Here is an 8750-nt window from a genome sequence, read left to right as displayed (position 1 = left end):
TGTGGATTTTGTGCCCTAACATACAAGGATACATAGGATTAGGATTAAATGTGCTTTGATTACTTAAGTAAGAAATTATATTTTTATGTGTTAACAGCATTAGTGTGTTGGTGTGGGTTGGTTACCTAAGCTTCACATAGATGATTTGGTGACCAAAAAATTTCGTGATAGTTTTTATTGTGTTCAAAGTAATTTATCAACTTATTAAAGGGTTAGTTTTTATTGTGTTCAAAGTAATTTATCAACTTATTAAAGGGTTAGATCAAACCTTTGTTAAGTTTCAACCTTCGGATTTGTTACAAAAAATTTGGTTCTGTATTGCGAATATATTTTTGTCGAGGTCTACTTTGAGAAACTAGAAAGCATATCAAATTTTATATGATAAAAAAATTGCGAACTACTATACATATATTACTATTTAATAAACTTTAAGAAAAGTGAGAAAGAAAGATTTGTTTAGTAAAGTTAATTCGTTCAATCTATATTTGAGACTACAGAGCAAATATTTTTTTATTGTGTAAATATTTAAGTAGAAATTAACCAATATATTATATGATCACTAGTGCAGCTTGTTAGCACTAAGCACCCCCGGGCCCCCCAAGAAGCTTTTCAACGTCGTAAGAGGACTATATGTTATTGAATGTAAAATTCTTTAACCCAAATATTCTAAGGTGGATTAAAGGCTAAGCATTAAATCTTAGTGACCTAGAGCAGAACCTCAAGTATTGGGCTATGTATATGGTATAAAGTCAACCGATTTCAACCATTTTGAGACCTTAAATGTCATATATTAAGAGCACTGAATAATCTCAAACTTTTTTGAGATAAAAAAATGAGATGCGCGATTTAAAGAAAAATTTCCAATTGAAAATTAAAGTATCCGGTTAAGCAAAATAGCGTGCGTTCACTAGTATGGCTTTATAAAAATAGAATAATTTATTTTACGTATATTATAATTTAGCCTAAACCTTAACCTAACGGCTTAAACTAGTGGTAAGTATGTATTAGAAAAGGCGTAAGTACCTATAAATATATTTCAACAGTTTCGTTAATTCACTGTAATATATCATTGTAACAGATAATGTGTTTTGTAATAAGTATAAAAAAGGTAAGTATTTTATATAGCTTAAAACATTTATAATTTATTCCAATATTATTAAGTTAATCTTTATTTCTTTTAAGTTTATTTTTAACATATATTTTATTTTAGTTTCGAAAAGACGCTTGACGTAACACCGGCCACCTTGACAGGATCATGATCCGTCTTGCCCTTCTACAGTTCCGACGAATCGTCCTAGACCGCTTCTGCGGTGACATGTGGTCTTGGTGAATGAGGACGACATCGTTGGACTGAAGGTTCCGCTTCGGATGCAGCCATTTTTTGCGCTCCTGAAGGTTCGTAGCTTAGGTTATTTACCATTGTCACCAAGACTATTGCTTGAGTCAGCAAACAAGTTGCCATCTCTGGCAGCATCGAATTGGGTCCGTTGGCACTTGTGCTGGTGGTAGTGCTTGGAGGGAGCACCCTATGAGTAAGTGGGCTAGAGTTAACGCTTCGCCATCGTTGGAGTCCTGGCTCAATGGTGCGAGGGTGGCGAATTGAAGATGACACTTTGGCCAGCAGTCTTCCCAGCTCTTCGGCTGTGAGCAGCACGTTGCCCATTGCGCGCATTGCGAAGTGTTTAGCGGACTTCACTGCCGCCTCCCATAATCCGCAGAAGTGCGGCGTCCTCGGTGCTATAAAGACAAATTTGAACCTTTCTTGGGCGGCGAATCCCATTACTTCTGTAGACTGGAACAGAGACGCCTCCTTGAGTTCGCGCAGCTTGCGGTTGGCGCCGACGAATTTCGTTGGATAAAGGAATTTATCGATAAGTCAGAAACTAATTCTAAATGTACTGCTTTTGTAATGAAGTAAACAAAAACTGCAGTCACCGATTATCCCTCGTGCCGAGTAGACATTTTTTTTTTCTTTTCGCTGTCCTCTTTTCCGCCTGGGCGAAAGTACGGTCTTTGAACTGAGCTATTCTGTACTTTCTAGTACAAAAAAAAACAAAAAATATATAATATATAAAGTAATTACAAACTTATTACTTGGGCCATAAGAAACAATGGCCCCCGGGCCCCCCAATCTTGGGGATAACAGATTTGACTTGTTGGCGTCTAACCCCCAACCAAAGCGGAAAAAAATAAAAAAAACAATTAGAGCCTTTTCCTAATCTCCCAGAAATAGAAGTGAAAAATCCTAAATGAAAAGAAATCATGAAAAGCACAGAACTACGCGACGGAAGTCTTTGCCTATTACTAAAAGACAAATGAAAAACTGAATTATATTAAAGGCACAATATATGCTCCATACCTAATCGACCTAAGAGAAGAGGAAATCATTAATAACTTATCTAATCAATGAGTTGTTGAATTGTACAAATTATCCAAAAACATAGAAGGAAAACCAAAACATACCGGAGTCCGTCATTTTACTTTTGATAAGTACCAACTTTCTAACCACATAGATGTCACATGGCATTCCGTTAAGGTTAGACCATTTTTCCAAACCCTATGCGGTTCAAAAACAGCGGGAAATTAAATCACACCGCAAAACGCTGCAACAACCCAAAAATGTGCGATCGCTGCAATCTACCACCCCATAACCCTGACATATGCACACGTACAATGTGTACAAACTGCGCAGGAGAGCACCCATCTTTTGATAAATCTTGTCCCAAAATTTTTGCAATCTAAAGAGATATTAAAATTGCAAGTAAAAAACAAATGTACAATGAGAGAAGCGATAAACATAAATAAAAATCAATGCCCATCTATTGTTGGTGGTCCTTCTATTTCATCTATTATCAAAAGCCCAACATATATAACACCTAAAAATATATTCCAAAGCAAACAACAAAAAACGTAAGCGGAAACCCCAGTTTGGAGTATACTTCTGATCAACAACAAAATCTAGTATCGAACATCACCTCCTTACCACAAATCCCAAAAATTGATAACGAACTATACGAATTTTTATCACAACGAATAATCGATAAATTACAAATACCTTCTACCTGCGCAAGAAAACAATGAAATTCCTTCCCAAAACAACAATCCAACCGAAAACAATAATACTTCTTATAGATTTGCCTACAATGACAACCTGCAACATATCAGCATCGAAAAAGCACTACAAGTAAATTCTAACCCAAACGATTCACACAATTCTTCTTTCACCAGTCCTTCTTCCCACTCCAACAACAAAACTTCATTATCAATAGAAAATCTAGTCCCACAATACTAATCATATATACACACATATAATAACATAATACTCCTACAATTCTTTTAACTTCTTAATGATTTCAATTTTGCAATGGAATATCCACGGATATTTCAATAATTTTCACAAATTGTAGCTACTAATAAAAGACCTGAAACCTTCAGTGTTATGTTTACAAGAAACACATATACGCCATAATTTCGATCCTAAACCTCCATCTAGCTATAATGGTTTTTTTTACTGAATAACCCTCAATATCAATACAGCAAACAAGGTGTTGCAATTTTGGTAAAAGAAGACATACCTCATATACCTGTTATTTTACCAATAACAGCTTACTTACTATGGCGATTGAGATATTATTTAATCCAAAACTAACAGTAATCAATACCTACATCCCTCCCAAATAAAGTTTCTCTTGCTTAGATATCTTAAATATATTAAATAAAACGCGAAAGCCTATAAGTAAAACGATCTGTTAATTTTGTTTTGAATTTTTTATTTCCCTTTACAAGGGCAGCCGGTCTCAGCGGAGAGTTATTACAACTGATTTACACAAAGGCGACGCTAGCGTCTAAATACCTACACTGCTTGCTAACTTTAGTTGCTGCACGTTATTTGCCGCGTGAACCAAATCCGCTTATTAGCTTGTATTTGGTTTAATGTTGTCACGCGCAAGACTATAAGTGTTCGATCAGCAATATGGCCGGAAGCGTTATTATTGCAGTACTGAACTTTTCTTTGGTGTTATGTGCAAAACTGTAGACGCGCCGTCAGCAGATTACGTTGAAGCGATATTTGATTACGTTGAAGTGATATTTTGGCCGATTACCCGTGTTAACTACTCCCCCTCTTGAAGTGAAAGCGTCCTCGGTTTCTTTTATGACATTCTTCAGTACTACCATATTTTTTTGTCGTCTCCTCAGAAGTATTGCTATGCCCATAGCTATGGCTAATACGATTAGGAGCAAGGCGCTTCCTGATTGTATGGAGCGGGTCTCAATAAGATTCCGTAGGTGAGCTATGTGCTTGAGATTTTTTAAATTAATTTTTTGTAGGTGTGGAAGTGATAATAGCTCAATATGTTCGGTGAAGTTAACGTGCTGCGCGGGTACCGCCTCGGGATGTGAACGCATTACCTCATTCCAGTTGCTATAAACAGTGGAGTTTATCATAATATCACATTTGAATCTTATCAAAAATGTTCCTCTAGCTAATCTTGTCAAATTTTCGGTTTGTATTATAGTGGGCTGGTCATTAATTAGAATTACGCCGTGATCGATCTCCTCAATGGCGGGCACGTGATCGGTGGATTTGGATTTGCAATTTGCGTAGCGCTGGTTCAGTAGTTCTCGTACACAGGGACTTTCTTTCAAGGGCTGGCAGAAGTTTGCTATTATGGTTTCTTTGCAATTATAAAGTGGGATGTATTCTCCGCTGCATTCAGCCATAAGATTCGTTTCCAAGGAAATAATCTTTCCTTCCTGGATCACGGGCAGCAACTTTACATTATTACAAATTCTAGCTATTTTTGGGTATTTAATAATGAAATAAATAAACTGTGTATTTTGAAATATCTTAAATTTAGAAACAGAAAGTATGTCAGTTATACTAGTATTTGTAGAGAGCTCAGCAGCTAATATATTACTTATTTCCAAGCCATTAAGCAGAATGGGGTTAATAATATTTACTTTTGCTAAAGCTAAGAAAAGAGATTTCCCGTGTCGATCTGCGTCCGTTTTGCCTGTGTTAAAAGTTTATTAACCGTCACCGTCAGCTCGTTAATTTGCCTCTGGGTAGCTAGATTAATCATTGACTGTTGTTCATTTGCTTCTATTAGGACTTCGGCTCTGGTCTCAATTGTCTGAAAGTCGTCAAAGTCCGGAGTGCCGGTTATGTATTTTAATGCAGTCCCTAAGATATTAATACCTCGCGCATGTCGGTGATGTATCTTGACCGCGTCGAGTAGTTTTAATATTTCGTCAGCGTCGTTTCGGAGAAGTTGCCTGGCATGGGAAAGTGGGAATTGTTCTAATATCGTGTCCGTCTCTTCGGCTATCGCCTCGAATTCTGACAAGTTTGTCTTGTGGAGTAAAAACCCATAATGCTCGTGGACGATTACTTTTCCTGTTACTATCGGGATGTAATGAGAGCTGGTATAGTTAAATATCCCTGCGTTAGCCCAAAGGTTCATTATCAAGAGCAGAGTTACCCTAAGGAAGAAGGAGACATTTCAGTGTTTTAAATTGATTTTGTGAACTTTACGTCCATCGATTAAAACATAGGTGCCCAAATCGCTCTGGACTATTTTTTCGGTGTAAAGTTTAGTGAATTTATTTCCTATTCTCTTATTGGTCTTTACAAAAACCCTTTCCCCTGGTTTATATTGTCTTGTTTGTCTTTTTATGTTGTGCCTTTTTAAGTCAATTTGTTGGGTACATATAAGTCTGTTCTTTATTTCATTAACTAGTTCGTCCGGAATTGCGTGAATGATGTCTATAGGTTTTCTGTTTGTCACGGAATGAATTGTGCGGTTGTACTTAGCCGTTGCTAGCAGAATTAATTCGGCCGTGTCGGAAATGCAAGTCTCGAGCCTCTGGCAGCGTGCAATTTCCGTAAGTGTACTGTGAAACCTTTCCACCTGGCCGTTAGTCGTACTGTGAGCCGGTGGTGTGGTGTAGATCGTGACACCGAAGTGGTTTTTTAGGATCGCTTTAATAGTTTCAGAATTCAGTGACCTCTCGTTATCACAAACCAGAACTTTAGTGTTTTTGTAAAAGTTGAGGAGTTCATAGATTGATTCCTTAATATCTACTATGGCTCTAGATTTTATTGGAAAAACTATTGCAAATTTAGAGAATTTATCTTGTTTGTCTGTTGAATAAATGTCCACGTGAAGGATTTCTCCTGGGTACGAAGGTATGGGAGTTGATCCTATTTCTGGGTTGGGGGGATGTCGTTGGTATTTTGTTTCATGACATATTTGGCAGTTTGAAACTATTTCCTTTAGCACTTTTCTTAAGTCAGGAAAGTAGTAATTTTCTGGGATCTGCTGTTTATTTTCGCGACAAGATCTATGTGCACGATTATGCTCGATTTGGAGGATTTCTCATTGGTCTTCTTTATTAAAAACATCGATAACCTGTTTTGTAGTGTGGCGGAACTTTACCCCTAGAAAAGATGTGGCAAGGTCGTCTTTGATTAGTGCCAAAGTAGGGAGTTCGCATAGCAACCCGTTAACGACGTTCGGATTAACACACTGTTTCATGGATTTCAGTAAATCCTGTAGGTTATTAAAAGATATTTGATGCCTCACTTGTGTCCTAAATAGGATTGACGTGTTAACCGGCAATTTGGCACCCTCTTCCAGAATAATCTGAGTTTTAAAACAATTAATGGGTTTTTTTACTGTAAGTATTGCTTGAGTAAGTGATAACTCGCTATTGGTGGCCATACTTTCTGTGTCTACCTCGTGATTCAATGCATTTATGTGTTGCATCAGCCACAAAGTTTTCTTTACCTGGTTTGTAGTGAAACTTTGGTGCGTACTCCTCGACAAAAGCGCGCCATCTTTTCATCTTTGCATTTGGGTTTTTATCAGATAAAGCGAAGGTGAGTGGCTGGTGATCTGTATAAATGTTTAAGTGTTTGACGCCGTACAAATAGTTACGCAGTTTTTGTAGGGCCCATACGATCGCCAAGAGCTCTCTTTCGTTGGTCGCGTAGATTTCTTCTGTCGGAGACAGAGTTCTCGAGATCATGGTGATAGGTCTGCCATTTTGTGACAAAACGGCGCCTATGGCATGTGAAGAGGCGTCCGTTGTCAAGTCAAAAGGTTGTTTGTAGTCAGGGTAAAGGAGCAATACGTCTTCTGATGCAAGAATTTTCTTAACTTTACCAAACGCGTTAAGTGCTTCCTCGTCTAGAGTTATTTCTATTTTCCGAGATTGGTTAGCACTGATGTTACCATTTTCTCCACGTAGGTATTTCGTTAGGGGTTTCGTAATCGCAGCATAGTCTTTTACGAATCGTCTGTAATAGCTAGCTAACCCCAAAAATGATCGTAAGGCTCTCAAGGATTTGGGAACAGCGAAGTCCAAAATATCCCTGACTTTATCGGGGCATGTCCTAATACCCTCTTTAGACACTGTAAAGCCCAAAAATTCGACACTTTCTTGAAAAAATTTTGACTTGTCGGCGGATACTCGCATATTAGCAGCGTAAAGTTTGTGTAGTACCTGGTCTATGTCCTTTAGATGTTGCTCGGCATTTTCCGAAAAAATTATGACATCATCTACATAGACGTGACATATTTTATCGATTTCTTCTCTTAATACGTCATCAATGGCCCTCTGAAAAATGCTGGGCGCATTTTTTAGGCCAAATGGGAGCAGAACTCGTATTTGCCATTATTAACCGAGAATGCCGTTTTTTCTCGATCCTTTTCAGCTAGCTTAATTTGGTGGAAGCCGGACTTGAGGTCTATTGTTGAAAAAAACCTGGCATTTCCAATGTTAGCCAAAATTACGGAAGTGTCCGGAATCGGATACTTGTCACTAACTGTTTTGTTGTTCAGTTTCCTAAAGTCTATTACGAGTCTGGATTTCCTATTACCGTCTTCGTCAATGCCCTTTTTACTTACAACCCATATTGGATTATTATAAGGAGAACGGGATGGTCTTATTATACCGTCACGCAGGAGATTCGAAATCTCCTTATTGACAAACTCGGCTGAAGCTATGGGGTATGGGTAGCTCCTTGAGTCATCGGTGGTCCTGATTGTTCCTATAATATTGGTATTATAAGGTAGAGCTTCGTTGGAGTCCGCGAAAACTTTAGCGTGTCGCTGCAACAGAGCGGGAATGTCCAACTTGCTCACGTTTGTTTCAATTAATTTATTAACATCCGGGCAATAGTGATAAAAAAGCTTTTCCTGTCCCCCATCATAACTAAGAAGTCCGTTTTTACAATCTATTTTACCGTTCACTCCGGTTAATAGGTCAAAACCTATGATACCGTCGAAGGTGTCTAAGCTGGGTAAGATAAAGAATTTAGTATTTTTATTAAAAATGTTGATTGTACAACATTTGTCAATTTCAGTGGTGCCGTGGATAGATTTGACTGTAAAGGCGTGGTTTGCTGGCTTGATTCCCTTTAGGTCGTCGAGCTGTTTTATGTAGCTCTTCGCAGCACCAGTGTCAATAAGGAATTTTATACCTCTTCCTCCGATTGTCCGCTCGATATAGGGCAAGAGGGATTTTGTCCTAAAAAATTCACATCATCATTTATTTCGTCTTGGTATACAACTTGATTACATTCTGCATAACCCTCGCTATGATAGTAATTATCATAACTAGCGTTATTCCAGTATTCTTCCTCAGAGTCGTCCTGTTCCTGGGTAAGGTTGTTTATCCTTTGTACCTTGTGTAATGCCTGCTGGCCACTCCCGTGTGGTCTTTTCTCTGGCCTTTCCCTGCCT

General features: G+C 38.0%; 1 protein-coding gene across 2 annotated transcripts in view; it reads left to right on the top strand.

The window, feature by feature from the left end:
• Positions 1-1193: 1193 nt before the first annotated feature.
• LOC138855683 (gustatory and odorant receptor 22-like) overlaps positions 1194-8750 on the top strand; it is a 1003612-nt gene continuing 996055 nt past the window's right edge. For both annotated transcript variants that reach the window (XM_070112940.1, XM_070112939.1), the window contains exon 1: positions 1194-1395. The gene's annotated coding sequence lies outside the window, so the exon portion shown is untranslated. The remainder of the gene's footprint in view (positions 1396-8750) is intronic.

Source organism: Bactrocera oleae, chromosome 2 (genome assembly GCF_042242935.1).
Source record: "Bactrocera oleae isolate idBacOlea1 chromosome 2, idBacOlea1, whole genome shotgun sequence".
In the NCBI taxonomy this organism is placed as follows: Eukaryota; Metazoa; Arthropoda; class Insecta; order Diptera; family Tephritidae; genus Bactrocera; species Bactrocera oleae.
Note: the sequence above shows the minus strand (reverse complement) of the source record. Positions and strands in the feature narration are given on the sequence as shown.